The following is a 20777-nucleotide window of genomic DNA, read 5'->3' as shown; positions in this document are numbered from 1 at the left end:
TTTAGGCTTCATTTCACTTTGTTGTCTCTCACTGTTCTTTCCACAGTTTCCTTCAAGGCTCCCTCCAGAAAGAAGAAGGGCAAAACCATCTGAGAGGTTAAAAAAGAACAATTCTTGGACCTTGTGTTGCCTACACTTGTAGCAACACAGAAAGCCCTTTATGTTGCCTATGTACCCCATACATAAATTTTAATCTGGGTTTATGTACCTGTTTTCATCTTAGCCTTCCCCCAGCAGGCCACCATCTCTCCTTGTGCCCCTCTGCCTCTATGTCTCAGCTGACTGTCCCTTTCCCAGTTTCACATGGAATGAGATGAGGCAAAATGATCAATTTAAATGTTATGACCTTGTTCAGTGACCTTGCTCCAGTTGGCGTGGGTGCCAGAGGGGTCCCACTGGCATTTTAGGTACTGTGGGTGTTTGTCCTGTACCCCTTGGTTCTACCCAGGCAGTTCCTGTGACCCCCTCACAAATATGTCGGATGTCCCAGGCAGATGAAGGGACTTTCCCAAGACTTTGCGGTGGACACAGCAGCCTGGGACCTCCCTCATCTCAGAGTCCCTTCCACAGTCCTGCGAACCGTGATCTCTCCCAGCATGCTTCAAAATCGCAGAGCTCTAGGGAATGGAAAAATTATATATAGGGCAGATTTCCTGGAAGCCATAAATTGATGGTTTTATTTAGAAGAATTTTAGCAGAATTGCCATGAGAAATGAGAACCTACTGGGCCACTTTGCAGGGAAATACACGTGTGAAATTTCCCAGAGCAAAGCCCCTGTCCAAGTGAGGGTAGTTTTTCTCGGCTTCCCTCTGCTGCTCACACCAAGGATCTTCCACTAGAGCCTGCTGTTCTGCACAGCAACATGAGCACTCCTGTGCAGAAGCTGCTGGGGTCCTGAACATGGTATTTTAGAAATCTCGTCTCCATAGGGTTGCGGGATATGATGACTAAAATATCTGTGGTGTCTGGAATGAAGTCTCCTAACTCTGGCCAGCCCAAGGGAGTCAGCAGTGGGAAGGATGCCTTGCAGAATCACTCCCAAGCAGGCAGGGAGCCTGAGAACTCTGCCTGGCTACATTGGCTCTGTGCGAGCTGGCCCAGGGAAGAGCTGCTCTGAAGTTTCATGAAGACAATGACTGGGTGATAAGTCCTTTGGTGATTAGTAGACATTAGCAGAAAGGCAAAATCAGGTCTCATGCTTCAATCCCAAATCATTTATCTAAGGTGATAAAAAAAGCACCTGGGTTTGGCCAGTGTTGGTTCCCAAGCCACTATGGTGCAATACAGCATTCCAGTGGAGGACCAGTCATGTGGCAACCTGAATTTATGCTGTGTTCCCTATCATCCTTCAATGATTTTCCCTCATCTTCAGTATGAAATTTCTAAGGAAGCAAAGTTTACCTGATTCAATTTGGATATGAAGTGTTTCAGAGCCCTCACTAGGAACTCGTTGTTCTGGTTTGCTTGTTGCAAACAAGCTTAGTGGAAATATAAAAGGAAGGTCAGAGCAAAATAAAAAAAAAAAAAAGAAAAAACTAAAAAGTAATGAAAAAAAAATCTAACCCACCTAATTTAAATACAAATATTGTTATTTAATTCCACTGTTCTCTTTTGGAGTGTGATAGCATAGATGTTATTTTTTTAAGGAAGAATATGACATCCCATTTAATTTCCTCTGAAACAAGGCAATCTGGCTTACCAAATATAGCCTGACAAAGAAAAATAGAAATTTCCTGATCAAAGATCCAAGAGTGCAGTGCTCCACCTTAAATCCCTCCCACCTATTAGGTCCCCCTTTAGACAAGACAGAGAAACAAATTTCTCACACATCAATGATGCCTCCATAATCAATTTCAAATAGCCCCTTGCATAGGGATGCAAATCTTAGCTTTCTCTTAATAAAGCCTTTTAGAAGATGGATGTACTGATCTGATATTATTAAACGAAAAGTGGTCTCTTTTTAATCTAGAGATGCAGGGGCGTTAGTAACAGAGTGAATCAAAGGCCTGGTCTCTTTCTCTTCCTAATTATCAATAGTGTTTTATAATCTTATTAATATTGATACACAGTATACTGAAGATCTGTTAACGTATAATGTATGTGGAGGATAATTAACGAGATCCGAGTCAGATCAATCGCCTATTTGACAGAAAACGGTGTGTGGCTTATAAATTATACATATGCTAGGTATGGCTAGAAATGTTTAAAGTTTCAGTCCAATCCTTCCAGTACAGCACTGGGAAAACTGATGAACTTAAAGGCACAGTCCCTTGCCTGTTAGGTTTATACTGTACACTCAGAGGAATAACTCTTATTTAAAAATCAAAGAGTTCCATTAACTGCCAAGATCTCAAAGCAGCACAGAAAACACACCTTCTCCTTGTGAAGTGCAGCTAAACAAAAGGCAAAATCTTGTAAGAAAAAGGATGATTAATAAAAGTGAGGTAATTTTCCTTTTGATTTCTGAGAGGGGGTAGCATGCAGGATGTTCCAAATGACAGAAATGATCCCACATCTTCACACTGGCCTTTAACAAGGTTAGACTTGCTAGTGCAGTAAATACAATTAATAATCCCAATTAATATTGCATGTTTTGGTAGGTTTGAGAGCATGAAAGCTTTCCACAGATTACTCTTCACTCCCCAAAGCAGACGCGGCGTGATGAGACGAAGGGATGGAAATGTGGAAATAAAACTTTCCTTTTTTGTTGTTGCAGAGCTCCTGATAAGCATGGGGCTGAGATGAAAGGAGATGTCAGGTTTAACAAAAATAACATATTATTATTATTAATAATTTACCTCAGGGGTATGACCCAGTGCAATAATGACTGCTTGAGGCTGTGAAACTTCACCAACATTTTGAAAATGGCTCAGACTTGCTCAGCTTTTCCACAGCGGACCTTGGGGCACATTCAGCTGTTGTGTGGGGAGAAATTATTCCCAAGGTAGAGAGGCTGCATCAGTCCCTTGTGCTTCATGCAGGAAGGCTTGAATCAGATTAAACTGGCAGAAATTCAGCTTTCTCTGGAGTCAAACTTCTACTTATGTCAGTGGGAGTTTTGCTTGAGAAAAAATACAGGCAGTGCCATGCCAGATCATGCTTGAGACAGGATATACTTCATCAAGTGACCTCTCTTACAGGAACCAGCACCCAGTGCTGTGGAGAAAGATGTAAGATGGGGCTGCACTCATCCTTGGTGTGGATAAATTCCCTCCTAGAATGTCCCAGATTATGCCCACCACTGGAAAATGCAGGGAGCACAGAGTTCGTGGCTGCATTCATCTTGGTTGCTTTCAACAACACATACCTCACAAACCTGCCTCACAAGAAATTTTTCAATAGGTATCTTTGGGTCAGAACCTTGTTTCACCTTACATCTGAAAGCAAATTGTTCATTCACAAAGACAGACTTCAGTGGTTTTCTGTTTGGTTGGTTGGTTGGCTTGTTTTGTTTTCTTTTTTTTTTCCCCATGAACCACTATATAAACTGTATGCCTGTTAAAATACCCCACAATTTTAAAGCAAGCCAAGTACTCTTAGTGGCACTCATGACAACATGACAGGCACCAAACCTGTTCCTAAACACAGCCTTTTTTGAAGTTAGAGATTCAAATCCACCCAATTTACCCCTGGAAGGTGAATGATCCTCAACAGCATTACCCCAAAACGAGTTTGCAGAAGCTGACGGTTCATTTGTAATTAAGCCTTTAACATATGACTATGTGTGACCTTGTGTTTGTTGCAACAGAAGCCCTGATGGGCAGAGAGGAGCCCCAAGCTGGCTACCAGTGGCAATATCCGGACACCGCAGAACTGCTTGATGGAGACTCTTAGGATTAGCAAAACTTTTCCTGAGTCATCCTTTGTACAGCCCTTGTGGGGCCATCTCAATCAAAGCGTCTAGCCCGCCTGTGGTGTGGTGAGTAAAAAAGACTTGCCTTGTTAAGGTAAGTGGGGGAAAATTGTTCTGTGCTTTGCCAGGTGAAGCGTTAAGTACAGGATCCATCTCAGGGAAGGGCAGGAAAGGCTTTCTAGATTACAAAGGCCATTACTTAATAGCCATGCTGTCCCTTGAGCCAAGGTTTAAAGTAAATTATTTAAATTATAATATTATGCCCTTTCCCCTGAGAGGTTCATAGGGCCGCACTAGCATGAATGAGTGAATGCTCACAGCCTCCAGATGAGGCAGCCGTGGCATTCAGGAGCTCAGGTCTGAGTGCTCAAAATGGCCATAATCTCAGAAAAAGTGGACCCCAAACCAAAAGCAGCAACAGTTTTGGTACAAGAGAATTCCTCACAGTCTCTCAAGATGAGTCAGTAGCTAAATCAGGTAAAACTGCTCTGGTCTCCTGACTCCCCAGCTCTGTGTTTGAACCATTAGACTCATGCTTCCTTTTGTCCATTAGTGGCTTCATTTCTGTCTCACAGCATTAATTCAGGTTATGTTGCTTGCAGTGTTCCATATAAATGAGCTTAAGACCACACAGGTTCACAGGAATCAGTGCGGTCAGGAAATGCTATTTTCTCTCTCTCACACCTTCTCATAAAGGATCCACTGGAAGATTTTTAATTGTGTCCTGTTCCCTGATCCAAGCATTGGTGTGGTTGCAACCTGGACAGACTCTGGGTTTACATGTCCCCTCAGTCTGCTTCCCCGGCATTCTCTCCAAGCTGCCTTCATTCCCATTTTACACTTAACTTTTGTTCCACTTTCTTGACACACCTTAGCCTTAGTTAACTATATTGAAAAAATATGTCAAAAATATTCTTAACTGGAGGTGAAAACTGCTTCTTCAGTTAAGTGTTCTAATCACGCATCCTTGCCAAGCCTTTCTCATGAGAAAGTCAAGATCAGAAGTCTCCTTTTTGTCCCTATTTTCCCTCAGACAGGGATATCCATTCACAAGTGCTGTGACCACATTGCATTATACTCCACGATTTCCAGGTGGAAAAAAAAAAAAATTAAAAAGAGCTAATTTTTCAGACCCAGATCCTTGAAGCCTTGAAGGAAAGACTAAGGTATTTCATTTGGATATTCACTATTCACCAGGCCAGGAATCAGTCTTTAAATACCATTCTGTAAGACAAAACACAATGAATTAATGTTAAAGATAGCAGGAAAATGGAGGTACAAATCAGCTACAGGAAGGAACAAATTAACAGTAAGTAGGGAGCAGCAAGTTCAGATAGCGGGGAGCTGTTCTGGTTTGCAATGCCTGGAATGAAGACATCCCCCTCCTTCCCAAAACAGGCTCCAGCATGCCCATGGCTCAGGCTGTGAGATATTTATGGCCTAGCCAGCATCAGCCTGAGGCCATGCAAATGGAGCTATTGGATGCTGTTTTGGAGAGAGTTTCACAACACTTGCTTTTTTCATGCAAAATTGAGGATACCTACGCATTCTGCATTTCGTAGTGCTTTTGGCTACAGAATCAGCCCTGGAGCAGAGAGACCTGGGTGTCACAGCTTAGCAAGGACAACTGAGAAGGGCCACCCTTCCCATACAACTTTCCCCGCCAGTTTGGGAAACCAGTCCCATGATGGACAGACTTGGGAGGTCAACACTGGAGGTGACAGGGGCAGACTCTGCTCCTCACCCCCAAGGGAAGTTTTGGAGCAGCAGCCAGCAGCCAGGCTCCCTGCCTGGGCCTGGAGCTGCTTGTGAAGCTCTCAACACCATCCCAAACGTGAAGTGTCAGCTGTCCAGGAGGAGCTTGTGGGGCCAAAGGGGTCAGCTGAGCAGCATTCTCTCTGCCCTGTCCCGCTCCTCCCACTCTCCTGGATACTCTAAATTACAGTTTAATGCTCCTTACCAAGTCGGGGGGGGGGGTTAATGAGCAAGGAAAAGGAGGGCATTGAGTGTGTGGAGGTAGAGAGGAGAGGCAAGAGCCGCAAAGAGGTGGCACCACTGCGCCACCTCTGAGAGGCAGAAGGCCAAGCTTCAAGGTGTTGTGTGTCTGCTTTTTCACCCACGTGCTCTCCTCTCTCTGGCTGGCTGCCAAAAACAAGGACAAAGAGAGAGGACAAAGTCTGGAGGCTGTGGTCAAAGGGATGCAGGGGCTGTAGCCACCCTAAAGTCCACACCCTGCCCGAGGAGGACTCATCTGCCATGAGGGCTGGCTGCCGGTAAGGATGCTCTTTCCTCAGCTAAATCACACTGAAAGGTCTCCCTGTCAAGGTTTTGTCAGAGGATGTCAAAGCACCAAAGTGACAGAGTCTGCATCCTACATCCCAATTTATATTCCATTACCTTTCTCAGTTTTTGTGATGATATGCCAGGTTTTACACTTGAGTAGCTGAGGCCCTGGCACGTTTCCCTGTCTGCCATTCTGTTGTGAATGGAGGTGGGAATGGTGAAGCCTTCATCAGCCAGTGCTGCCTCAGTGAGAGTGGGGTGTGCCTGTGCTTTCACATCAACAGTTTAGAGCAAACTGGTGCCACTTCCCGGTGTGTAAAAATCCTCAGCAATTTTGATTTAAATCGTTTAAGATTGAAACGTTTTCCCCTCCCTAAAGAAACACTCTTTTACAATGAGATAAGTTTAACGGGAAGTCCATAAAGCAGAGTTAAGCAGCTTGGCAAAATCCAAGGGTAAAACACACAGGTAGTAAATGTGTTGCAGATTGCATAATTTCCTGGAGTCCTTGGACAGGGTGTCTTTACATCTTCTTGGGTTCAAGCACTGTACGATTTCATCAAAATCCAGAATATGGTTTTAAGGAGCTCTACCCAGCCTGGAGCTAGATGTAGAAAGAAATTATTTTCTTGTGTGTGTCCTGGCCATGACCTGGAGACTGACCCACCATCTCGTGGCATTTCATGCCCTACACTCTGCATTGGCTTTGGAGGGAAATACAGACACCAGCCTCCTTCATGCAGAGACACTTTACAACCAACCTGGACTGCTCTAGCAAATACTAGTGGAGTGTATTAAAGATCCATGTCTTTCCCCCAGCTAGTGCAGTTAACTAAGAAGGTTTAACTTATTGAGTAAGGCCAGAATTTTACAAAAATCTCATTTCCCAAGTAGGCAGCAAAGGAAGAGAGCAGAAATTTTAAAGGCCTCAGCACCCTGGGTGCTCACTGAAGACTAAGTCCTTTTGAGAATCTGACTGTTAAGGTGTCACCATGGGAGTTAGCAGAAGTATTGAGCACTTGAGAAAAACAGACCTGAGTTTCATTGCCTGCAGGTATACTTACCTAGAGGTTTTTTCTTAGGATAAGACTTCAAGAGAAAGTGGCTCTAACATAGTGGCTCGCTGCTCTCTTCTTTCTTCCCCCTCCCTTCTCACTCTTCAGTCAGGCAGTTCAGCTCACTCAACCACTGGAACACTATTCACCTTTTTTGCCAGTTGAGTTTTCTACCCTGTGGTGGGCTGTTTCAAAGAAGTGCTGAGCCTGGTGCAAGGGACATGATGCAAAGGAGGGAGAGCTGGTGCCAGGAAAACCTTCTAACTCAGTCATTCACTGAAAGTCCATGCTCCTCCACCTTGCTGTGTGATCCCAGCAAAACACTGGAAGCAGCAGCATGGCTGCTGAGTTGGATGGCCATGGCAGCTCTGGTAGCATCTGGACTGCTCTGAAAAGATGGAATAGATTTTGGGTGCTTGAAATGTTTTGAAAATTTAGCACCAGCAGAGAAAGAAAGAAGTTTTCAAGTGATGCTAGTAATTTCACTTTAAAATCATTTTGTAGCCACTTATGTACAATACAGATGCTATTTTGCTTCCCTTCCTTAGGTAGCTGTGGACTTGAGGGCAGATCAATTGTTTTCTGTCTTTAAATCCACATAGAACCAAAATAATGATTTTTTTCAGTCACTTTCCAAATGCCCTATTTTAGGGAAAGATGCAAATACCCCACAGCATCTTCATGCTAACTAAACAATAGCAATTTCTCTTTTACTAGCAAGGCCAGAAAATTAGAAGTTAACGTAACAGTCATCTTTTTCTATCTGTTTGCCACTCTTTTAATCCCCCTCCCCATCTTTTCCAATCCTTGAGGGAAGCAGATGAGCTTTCAGCATGCCTGGAGGTTCCTGTAGATATATATATGTTCGTACAAACACACTCACTGGAACCTTTGCTCTCCGTTAATCCATGCAGGTCATGGTGAGCATACAAACCCCAGCCACCTCGTCCCTCAACAAAGATTTACTAGTCAGTGCAGAGTGAAGACACTATAGTTAAGGCTACATTGACCTCTTCAAAGGTATTATAGAATATTCACTCGTCTCCTGTGAAGTATTATCGTAAATAAACAGCGGTGCAGAAATGAATGAAGCACATTTCATGGCACAATACATAAATGCATTTAACTTCACAAATTGCAGGAGTCACTGTAACCAGCTGACTCATTGAAAAACACAGTACAGTTTTGGGAGATAAATTTCTAACTAAAAAATTATGTATTACACACATAGATACTGAGTTACTAAACACAATACACATATCAAAATGTTATCTGTGTAATAACTGCAAAGCCACAGATAAACTGTTTTATCATGCACCTTTGCCTTCATGTGTTTTGCTGTTTTCCAAGAGTTCAGTCTTATCCCTATACACTTTAGCAGCACTGGAGCTTTGAACTTTTGAAAAGAAAGAGTGAAATTATGGCTGTTATGGAAATCAGAATCAGTGAGAAAATGCACTTAAATTTAAGGGGGGGGAGAGGGGAGAGGCAGAATGTGAGTGAATCCTTAAAAGCCCTCAACTACCACGGCTAAAAATGAAAATTTTTCAAACCTGTCCCAGGATTAAGAACTATAATCCTCAAAAATTCAAGGGGAAAAAATGTGCACATACATTATGATATCTGTGTCATGAAATTGTGAGTTCTGCCGTACAGATTTTGAGGTTTTTTCCATTTTTACTATGACTTTGACAAGCTAAAGTCCTGTGAAATCACTCACATTCACGTCTCTTTTACAGTCCTGTGGCTAATCCCTTTGAAATCTTGGGGCCTACCTGTTTTTGTAAAGGAGAGCATGTGTACAAGAAGAAGGTCTAAACATTTATGAGACTACAGACAGGAGCTTTGTACCACTGGAAGAAGATACCAAGCTCTTGGTGAAGGTGGTCAGACACTGGAACAAGGTGTCAAGAGAGACTGTGGCATCCTCATCCCTGGAAATATCCAACCTCTTGGGCAACTTGCTGTAGCTGCCCCTGCTGTGAAAGGACAACCTCCAGAGAGGCCTATTCAGCAATGATGTGATCTGTGGGTGCTTTAGGACCAAAATGAGATTAAGAATCTGTATGCTAAAAATTGCTGCAGTGTTACACATAGCAAACAATACAATGAGAATGGTGCAACACACATTGCAATGCTTCTCTCCTTTGAAAGTCAGTGATTGATGTATGGCTGTTAGAAAGAGGTGGTTTTTTTTAAAAGCCAACACACTCTCTCAAATACTTTTCTTGAGCTTTTTAGATCTCTTTTTCCTTAATGCGCTCAAATGCTAAGCACCATTCCAAATTCATGTCAATATATCTATTGACATCTTTCTTGCTGTTTTCCTCTTCTTCTATTCTCTGTGGTATCAGTCTTGCCAACTGCTCCTGAGATCTTTGGTTATGATCTAGCAAAGCCCTTAAGCACATGCTTAACTTTAAGAATGCAAACAGTCTTTGTGAATTCAGCAGGACATTTCCTTTAGCTGCTTGTCTGGGCTGGGGCCAGAATGCTCAGTGCTCTATATACAGATCGAAATATAATAATTCGCACACAGTTAGTTAGAAAATCACTGCAGAGCGTGAAATAAATTGGAACAGATTTTCTCCAGTCCTTTTGCAGAATTTGGCTGTGAAACACTACAAAACTTGTACCAACTCTGAGTGTAGCTTATAAATAACAGAATTCAATTCATCAACATATGTCATGGAAAATACCTGTTTTATACAGAAAGTTACTTTCACATGCACATATTTGCTCTTCGTCTCCCTGTCCTTTTCATGCATGCACACACATACACACACTTAGGAGACTTAGGCCTGCTTGACTCAGTATCTTACTGTGCTCCTCAGCAAATGTCATTACTTATAAATTCTTCTAAAGTTCAAAAAATCTGTACAAATTGCTAGGAAAAAGTTCACGATACTTCAAGCTCTTAAAAGACATTTTGGGGGAAGCTGTAGAGAAGTTTACCAACAGGCTGCAGATAAGCACAAACCAGGCAGAGGTGCAAACACGAGACCAGTCTAGCACGGTCAGGCCAAAGGTCTGACTTCTTGCTATACCAGGTGCCCAGATAAGGGCACAAGAACAGGGCAAATGTATCGTGGCATTTATATATCCCAGGTTTATTCACCCGGCTTCAGCAGCTCAGGTCTTCCCAAGACTGAATGGCACATCAAGATTTACTAGTACATTCATCTTTTAAATGCTTTTAATTCCATTACTTTATCTAGTCTCTTTTTTTCATCTGTGTAAACTTCTGGCACTCACAAAATCCTGTAGCAAGAAGTTTCACAGCCTGCTCCGGTCTGTACTCCGTGCAGGAGTACCAAAAAACACTTGCTATTTTTTGTGAGCATACCACTTTCTTGCCTCACACAAGAACTAGAGGCAGCAAAAGAAACAGCAGTTTCTTATTCACCTTCCATGTGCCATTCATGATTTTATATTCTACTGTAACATCCCCTCTGCCAGCTCTTTTCTTAGATGGAAAATCCTCCTCCATCTAATCACTCTCCTGTAACATCCTTTGTACAGAGGAAGAGCTGATGTGCTGGAAGAGGCAAGCTGTCTGCTTCAACAAGGTGCTTCCAGGGGAATTGGAACTCCCAGGCTAATGAGACCTGGGCCAAGAGATTCTGCTAAGTTGTGATTGCTTAAACTTTTGCATTGAGGTAATGAACACCTCCGTGTGGGTCGACTAAAGTCTGCATGCAGCTAGTCATGAGCTGTAAAATAATGTCATACATGAATGGCAGAAGCAAACCATCCTTTCTTTTTACTGCTAAAACAAGAGAACCCTTAGTGAAAAAAAAATGTTCATGTGAAGATTTCTGCTGGTTCCAAGAACCAAAGTTTGTGGCTCTCTTTTTGTCTCATTTAAGACAAAAGCAGTGGAAGATCGAATGGTGGAGGTGAGGCCAGTTTCTTCCTTGACATATTTACTTCAAATTCTCTTTGTGGATTTTTGCATAGTTTGCAGGGGTGTGTGTGTGTGTGTGTGTGTGTCTTAATTCATTGTACACTACCCTAAGGTTTAGACAGAACTGCCTAACAAACTACATGACTACTAAAAAAATTATTTATGCAGTTCAGATTGATAACTGAAAACAACAAAATAAATAAACAACAACAAAAAAGCAGCTTTTTAATGCCATGCCAAAGTTTCTTTTAGCTGAGTATTGTACATATTCAAGACTGCAAGATTATCTCCAGCTCTGAGAGCTGATATTCACACCTGCTTCCAGATGTGTCTTCTCTTCTGATAAAGACAGTTATTGTTAACCTGCTTTGCATTTCTCATAAGCTGTGCTTATTGCTGGATTTGCTCCCACAGCATTTCTTCATGTCTGAAAGGCCTAAATCTCATACTCCTGCTATAATGCTTTGAGACCATGAGATGTGTCACCAAAATGCCTAGAAAAACAGAGCCCAATGCACTACCTTTATTTGCAAGTGTGTTGCCTTATGTACCTCAGTTAATCCAGTACTAACATGGGATGAAATCTTGGCTCCATGAATGCCAGCAGCAAAACTCACTAACATCAAGGATGTCAGGAATCTACTGACTTCTGCCTGTCAAGTGTTGAGAATCTGTCTGAGCTGATGTCTGTAAAATAAGACATGAGATAGAAACCCATGGATTCAACCTCAAAACTTGGTGCTGCTCTATGGGAATCTGTAACTCTTACAAAGTGTCTCCTAATGGACGTTCTTTCTTCTTGTTTTTCTTGGCTGCTGTTGAGTGTTTGTGGTGTGCCCAAGCAGGGCAAGCACTGGCCATGCATCCAAATGTACCAGGTACAGTGTGTCTGCACTGGGATATTAATGAATGTTGGCATCAGGAGACTGGCAAGGGAAGAGCCCCGTAAGAAAAGCCTTTTATTTCAAAAGGTTTTTCTGTGCCCCATGGCTGACAGACAGAGTTTAGTTTGTGTCCACTGGGTTGCAGACTTTCTCATCACTATGCCTGAGAATTTGTGCCCTGTCAAAATTGTTGAGCTAAAATTCGCAAAGTGGTCTGGAAGTGTCGGCTCTTCAAAACATTAGAGGTGCGTCTGGTATCCACTCTACGCCCTCCAACAGCTGAGAAAGCAGCTAAATACACTTAACTGAATGTGAGTCTCTGGGATAAGTCTTAGCTGTTCAACATGAACAACAAAATCTCATCTGTTTTTTTCATCAACTTCACCTTAATTTCCTAAGTTAAAACACAAACAGCGTTGCTTACCCTATGTTCTAGATTGTCTCTGCTTCCTTTGTGCAATGTATAAATACAGATATATTCCTTTAGCATTAGGGAAATGTACTACAAATGTTATATACTGAGAGGTAGGATGGAGCAACTTAAAGGTAACAGTGGGTAGCACAAATATAGCTCCTACAAGAGTCCAGACCAGACCAGACTTGATGTCATTAACTCTCTTTAGCACTTGGAGCTCAGACAATGGCACATTTAAAGTACATGGGTGGCTTCCATCCATTTCCTAGTGGGCAAGTGTCCACCTGACAAAAGCACCGCTAGCATTGGCAACGTGTGGAGCACTGGCAGCTCACCCGGAGCAGCCAGTGGACAGGAACCCACAACAGGGACTCTCTCGTGTTTCCAGAAGAATGTTTCCAAGGCAGGTTTGTGACAAACTGATGGGAAGCCAAGTGTCCTGCCACTTGGCCTGTACTGCCAAGGTGTTAGCATGGCACTGTTCCCATTCCCTAAAGACATGTTTAATCTTTGACAAGGCACAGTGTTTGATAGCAGAGTTGTTTACATATGCATGTGCTCAGCTGAGCTGAGGTGTGCTGCACTGTCAATGCCTCATCACTCACTGAACAGGCTTCCAAGCACTTCTGCTAGTTTTACTGCTGAATGGAGAGAAAAATGGACACATTTTAATCATTAAGCCCTATTTTCTTAGCGGTAGCTCTGTCCACAAAGATACTGTCTATGAAATCCTTTAGTCACAAGAAATAAAGTCAATGATTGATTTGTATTCTGCAATGCACCCTCTGGCTAAAACCAAGTTATAAGTACCAAATGGTTGAGACGGGGCTTGTGAAAGGGCAGTTATGTGAGTGGCACTAGAAGAAAAATGTTAATAAAGGGCAGTCCATTGAACTGAGGTTAAATAGTTTCATACTTCTCAACCAACCCAGAAATGTCCCTGAATTCTCATTAAAAAATGTTCTTTATAATCTGATGTTTTACCTTATTAAGGAAGGGGGATCATGATGATCAAGAAATATTACTTCCTTGAGGGGAAACAAAGGTAACAAGGATATAGCTTAAACATCCTTTATTCTTCTCATTTTCTTTAAGCATTTGTCTTGTCTTTTTGTTCATTTCTCTGGGCTTTATTTTATTTTTAGAGCTGAGTTGCTTTTTCAAATGAGTGAATTGGAAGAAGTTTGGAGGCTCATCTCTAATTGTGTGCAGGCTCTTCAGTGCTCCTGAGGCAGAGCCAAGCTAGGAGGGCAGCCAGTCTTTCTGCTGCCACACCAGGCACCAGCCCCACCAGCAGCCCTGCTCAGCCTCCCTTCTCACACCCCAGAGCCCTCTGCAGCACTCCCCCAGAACCAGCAAAATCTACCTAAATAAGTATTTGATGATTTGGGGTTTGCCAGACTGGCCTCAGAGAAATCTCAGAGAAACACAGCCCTGCCAGGTACAGTCCACTACAACCCTGTTTCCAGATTAAAAATGGCAAAAATCCCATTATACTGGGAAAGGACTTTACAGAAGTTAGCAAATGCCTGTAGGTGTTTGAGTTGAGGTTTGGGATGTCATCGAGTCTGGCCGATGAAGAGTGAACTTGCAGGAGTTGATGCCAGGCACACAGTAGAAAGCTTGGGTTTAAACCAGATGATTGTGTGCCTCACAGGTAGACCGTGGACCTGGCACCTGGTATATCCTACAGTTGTGCCAGTTTTCAGCTGTGCCACTGGGTACAACCTGGGCTTTGGAACGCTTTGAGGATGCCAGCACCTCATCGCTAATTTAAGCTCACAGAAAGTCCCAGGGAAGTTTTCTCTGTGTTGTCATTGCCAAGGGGAATGACTGATAAAAATGATGTGAATTGACAAGCCTGGTGTAAGGACGCATGTGTTTCGGGAGAAGCCCTGCAATGGACACAGGGATGTACTTGAATGGAGATTCCCCCTTGGTGGCCTGCACTGACCTGAAACAGCAAGTGGACTGACTGCCAAAAAAGTGTTGCAAGGATGGTGTCTCCTTCCTTAGGAAGGGGTGTCCCATTGTTCCCGTGCATTAGGGAATAGCATATACCTTGATTTTAAACCATATACATGATAAGCCAACATTTGTTTTAATTTTTAAATTAGCATAAAATAGTGTTTTTATCAGTGCTTGAGCCAATGCCCATTTAGTTACAGAGGGCATATTTGAAAGTCAGGGCACATTTGATTCCGGACTTTTCTTTATAAACAGCTTAACCCTTTTTGTTTAGCAAATGCCAGGTTTCAAACAAGCCTGTCTGTATTGACTGAGTAGTGTTTTTTCAGTTACAGAAGTGTTTAATCCTGAGAAAACTCAGATCTGAAACCCTCTTCATTGGCTGAAATGTTCAAAGATTTAACAAATTCAGCAAGTGGGAAAATTAATCTTTGAATAGAAGAAACAATCTGACAAAATAAGCCATAAAAGTAGGTGCCAGGTGTCGCAAGGAAGTTCTTAATGCAGCAGTTGCTTAGTGTATACTCAAAATGCATCCACTTTTGTTCGAAGATCCAACAAAACATATGAAATTGGGTTACACCAATTCTCTTGATCTATGAATCTTCCACTGTGTCAAAGATAATACACCAAACAAACTTACATGTAAATGGTGTGATAAAATGATCTACCGTATACATTATCATCCATTAATATTGTTGGGGCTAATGCATTTCATCTGTCACACACTTTGTTTTATATTATCCCCACCTTACTAAAAAAATACCATAAAACCTGCTGGGTTGACAGCCATGCAGGTTACCTGCTGGGAAGCAAAAGTCCAAGGACACTGTTTCCTGTCACTGTTGTGCCCACAGCTGCAGGTGGAGAAGGAAGTACTGCAGTCAGGTTGTGAGGAAAGGTGTGCTCTGCTCTGGGCATTGCCACTGTCCTTTGGACATGTTGCTTCATTTCTTTATGCTCATCTTCCTCTTCCACTGAGTGTGTTTGTAAACAAGTGGAGCTGCACCTGTTCTCACAGTAACCAGTGTGACATGCCCCATGCTTGGCAGAAGGCTCCAGGCTCCGTAGTATAGCATAGTAAGTGAAAAATAACAATTCATAATAAGTTGAGAGATTCTGAGATCACTCTGACCTTGAATTCTCTACTGTCTTTTAACAGGAGAGGGTGAAATTGGATAGAAACAGCCCCCTCATTTTGTGCAGAGCCACCAATGACCCAGACTGCATTTGAACCACAGCCCTAGAGGCAAAAGGCTTTGTGTCTCATTGCCAATTCACAGCAAGAACATAACTTGAGCCCACACACTAATGCTAAGCAAGGGCTGAGTGTTACTAATCCTTGTTCACATATCTACACCTATTAAAATCACATGTGTGAAGGTTTACAGGACTTGTTCTTTTACTGTAGTGATTGGGCCTTTCATAATGTGTTCTTAAAAAAAAAAATTAACTGAAAAAAAAAAAAAGACATGCAAGAACAATATATGGCTTTCTTTCTCAGACATATTGTGCTGAACGGCATTGTTTGGCTTAAACTGAAACATGTTTTTAGAAGGCTGAGAAGAATGTTTAGACATAATGATTTAAAAGACTCATTATCGCAGGTGCTGCACTTTATTCTCCAATTCATTCTTATTGCCAGAAAACCACCTCCACAAAGGCTGCTGGCAGTGTCCCTCCCACTGGAATGCTTGCCCTTCTCCCTGGCTGCATAATGTGTGGAGGGCAGGATTATCCAACTCACTAACCATCCCTCTCGGCCCATGGGCTCCAGGATGATGGGAAAAACCTACTTGGATGAGATCTTTCAGATTCTGATTTTCAATGACCCTGTGACAGAACAAGATAGAAAACTGCTGCTTTTTAAAATGCCAGGTAGTTTCTTTCAGCTGCTAACAGATTTCCTCATTCCTGACAGAATTTATAAGCATCCATTATAGTTCTTTTTTTCTTCATATAAATTACAGGTATCAGACCTGAAAACCTTAAAGAATTCTCTTGAAAGACCATTTTATCCCTCCTGATGTTTGCATCCCCATGGACCAGGTGTTTCACAAGGCAGACCAAGTGGAGTGCTGGAAGAGGAGACTGCTTTAAAAAGAAATATTCTCTGATTTTTCCAGCCAATGACAGCAGCTAGGGGTGAGCAATGGAACTTGTTTGTCCAGTGCTTTTGTGAATACAGTCTCAGTGCTCATAGGTTGTGTGTTAGAACTGCAATTGCTCGTGATATAACTTTGAGCTCTTTACTGATATCTGTGCAATCATGCAAAATAAATCTCTTAATTGTCGTCTTACACATCATACTGTTTTTCCCCTGATGCTGATGGGAAATTATTCCAGGTAAATCACACCTGCCTGGCAGTTAAACAGCTTGAAATGTAAAATGCCAAGATTTCTTCTCCTATGCTCTCTGTACCCATAATTCCAGTCCTACTTCTTTCACTGTCATTCTTTGATCCATTGTTTTTTTCCAGCATAAACTCCTATCATCACTTCAATACCTTCACATATCCAGGATCTTGGTCATCTCTTTTAAAAAGTCATCTGTAAAGTGATCTTTTTTGGCTCTTGCTATAAAATCACAGCTTCTGAAACCCAGTGGTCTGTGGGGTATGGATGGATGTTCTGTTTGGGAGATGTCCAGTCACGTCATTCCAACTCCAAGCTCTCACTTCCCAACGCTCCCACAGGCAGCCAGGTGTTTTGTCAGAAAAAAAGAGGACAAAGTGTTTAAGTTGAAAATATATCATTATTTTACTAATGCTACTTTCTCAAATAAGCAAATAGTGTGTTTTTCATATGTTATGCAATTATGGCTAAGAGATGGTCTGTGTGGGATGAAATAAAAAATAATGGTCCATGAAATCAGGGATAGAAGGCAAAGTATCCACAGAGCAATATAAGGAATTTGTCCCCAGTGTACACGGATTGGGGAGCCCACAGTCATTCTTTATTCATATTTTCTATATCTTTTGTTGAAATAATTTCATACAAATTACACTCTAGAAAGTGACATGACCTTGTGCATATCACAGTAAGAATAAAATCACTTTGCTTTTATAAGGAAATTAAGATTTAATGTAATGTTTATGAACACATGTGATCAAACCCAAGTAATCAAATCCAAGTCCTGTCATCAAGAAAAAATTCTGATCCTAAAACCAAATAAGGCCAGGAAACCTCACAAAAGTCTTCACCTGCCCTAACTGCCAACACCTGTCAGTCAGCATCAGTCCCCAGCTGAAGTCAGGTATCCAAAAGCCAGCATATTTGTTGCATACACCTGTACTTTTCAGCTGAATTCCAGGAAAACCACCCCAGACTCAGCCAGAGCAGAGCCAACCAAGCAGTTTGCTCCTGGTGAATCTCTAATGAGCCCTTGGGTGCTGGGTTGCTGTGAGTCTGAATGGGCCTCTCAGTGCAGTGGTGAGCTCCCAGTTGATCTTCTGGTTTTAGTGAATACATATTTTCATTTGAAGCCACTGCAAAAATTATTTCATGCTGAAAACAAGCATTCCTGGATCTTATAAACAAACAGTATAAATAAAGAAGCCAGCCTTCAAGTGTGACTTTGTTCTAGAGAAACTTTAAATGCAGTGCATCACATACAGTCACTCTCCCCACCCTCTTCTTAATTTATACTTTCTTTTATTTGCAGGCTTTTAAAAAAGAATTACCCAGCATAGCACAATTTGCCATCAAACCAAAAGGAAGAGAAAGTAACCCAATACTTTGCTCAGAGGTTGGAAATGCTGCAGACAAAAATTGTTAAGTCCTTAACATATCAATCCAGAGTTGTATAATTCACATCCAGAGCTGCTAGCAAGTCACGGGGGGGTGACTTAATATGCTCCCTGAAGTCCATTATGTTATCCATATCCAGGAAGATATCTGTGCCAGGGCTTTCTTGAATCAAAGCGATGTCCACCATTCTTCAACTGTGAGCCTGCTGAGATTTTTTTTTTCCAGTTTCTGGCAAATAGATATCTGGCTCTAGTACATGCCAGATTGATGCACTTTGTGACTGATCCCTTAATAATATTCAAGTCTCCTAGCCCCAGAACACAAAAGCTCAGCAACTGCACAGATATCTACCTCCAATATTTTTTGCTCATATTAAAAAAAAAAAATCCTATTATCTCCCTCCCCCAAAATGTACTCCTTCTCTTATGCTAGATCTCACAATTTTAAATACGGGGGGTTTTGGCTTTCATACAGGTCTAGTGACAAACAATGTATTTTTAGTTTTAGCAAATGTGGAGAGAGATTACAAGTGAAAGAGAGAAGGAGAGAGGGAGGGAGGAGGAGAGAATCTGTGTGAGTTTTACACTTGGGGGCCACATTGCATCTATGCAATATTTTCTAATACATGTATCATATTAAGATGCCCTGCATGACTTCAGGGCTTCCTCCATCATACACAGCTATTACTCTTAAGCCAAACCTGTGTGTGGAGCTGTTTTCTAACTCTGATTAAAAATTCCAAGAATATCATTGTTAAAAACATTAACAAATAAAGGGTTTTTTAGAAATCAGGAGCTAAAAGTAAACAGCCCAGTCTGGCTTCCTATCTTATGTTTTTATTGCTACACCCCTGTGAAACTGAATAGTTGGAACTATTTTATAACATTGTGCTGCTGTATAATGCTCTTTAGTTACAATATCATGATATATTAATACATATCTACACTTCAGTCTTCAGCAGTTTCTTTCATCTGAACAGATGAGATCTAAGCCACTTTTTTTTCCAGTCTTTTTTGATTTTTGGACCCCTAAAAATTTCCAGTGAAAAGTATGGCCCCCTTTAGCATTTCCATATGCAGGCATTGCTCCATAGCATCTGCGAACCCATTTTCCTTAACCTTTTATTAGGAAGGGTAGCAGGAGTCTGTAGGTCACAGACTGAAAACATTTTCTAAGACCTTACAAGTTAATTAAACTGCAAACCCCTCACCCATTCGTCCAGCAATACCTCCAGTTTGCGAAGGTGCTAGCAAAGGGACAGAGAGGATCATTGTCTTCCCAAGAACAGCCCCATAGACAGAACTCCACCTGGGACACTGAATTTCCAGCTTCACTGTTAAGCTTCATTCTTCTTGGGCAGTGGTACATCTGTCGGTGTAAACAGTGGGCACAGAGATCTGCAGATTTGAAGGCTCCTTGCAAAGGAAGCCACTGAGCCTTGTTGCTTCACAAGTAGGATTTTGCTGTATTTTCAGTACTACCAAGGCTTTTTAAAATGTAATCAGGCTTTTCCCCCTGTTCTTTGGATGATATAAAAACCACTGCATCCTAGATGTTGTGGGCTTTTTTTTTTTTTTGGTGTGTGGTGCTTGTTTGTAATATATGAAGAAGACTTAAAAATTGTAGTCAAAGCTATTTCTTAGCTGTTTGTTTGCATTGCTAGTAGAGGTCTTATCTTTCACAGCAGACTACATTGCCACTGGAGTGCTAAAAAAAAAAAGCAGGACAACCCATTAAGTGAAGATCAGAAGTTGAACAAATTGGGAAGCTACTTTTCATGGAACTGTTAAAATCCCTGGTTTTGCTTTTTTGCTCTTAACTATAACCTTGTGAAATGTGCAACTGAGATTAAATCATTGTCAAAGTTTCAGCCCTTGTGCCCTTCCATCAGGACGTGTGAGAGTTCCCCCTGCGTGTTCTGAGATAAGCCTGCACTATTTTTGTTAGAATAGTTCATGCATTCAGAGCAACTTGTTCCAGCACAGATAAGGCAAGTGGTGCTTTATGATGTATGAGCTGGTCCTGCTGAAGTGTGTGTTACAACAGGCTTAGTATCACTTCCCTGTCTACACTGCCAATTTGGAGTAAATTGGGAGGTTCTGTTTAAACTTCTGTTAAAAAAAAAAAATTTTTTTTACAAATCCTACAAACTCCTGCACAGAGATCCCCAAACTTGGCATAGGAGACCATTGGTAGGTCTGTGGGAGGATGGTGGGTCTGAACATGATTATTTCCATTTTTTTGTAAGATAAAACTGAGTTAAGAAAAATTTAAGAGTAAAAGAGAAGCTAAAGGCAGTCAACAATATGTGCATTTTTTCCCTAATAATTCTTTCAGTGGCTGTAACTGCAAGGGATCTGATGTGGTCTTAGCTGGAAAAGGAAAAGTGTTTGATATTTATGGGTGGGAAAAGAGGTTCACAGTGTAATCTGTGTGTGACCACAGCGTTAATAACACTGAATGAGCAGTGTGGTGAGCAGCGGGACTTGGGCAGTCTGTTCTCCATGCACCTTTCCCCATGGATTCACTGCCCTCTGCCACCCACACTGCCCTGTCTTTATGGACCTTTCCTTCTGTGGGTGCTAAGCTGGACCTTTCTAACAGTCCTTAAATTGGAGGACATAAACATTGTTATCTCTCCATCTCCTGTCACATTCAGCT

This window comes from Corvus cornix, chromosome 6 (assembly GCF_000738735.6).
Source record: "Corvus cornix cornix isolate S_Up_H32 chromosome 6, ASM73873v5, whole genome shotgun sequence".
In the NCBI taxonomy this organism is placed as follows: domain Eukaryota; kingdom Metazoa; phylum Chordata; class Aves; order Passeriformes; family Corvidae; genus Corvus; species Corvus cornix.
This window is presented reverse-complemented; position numbering follows the sequence as displayed.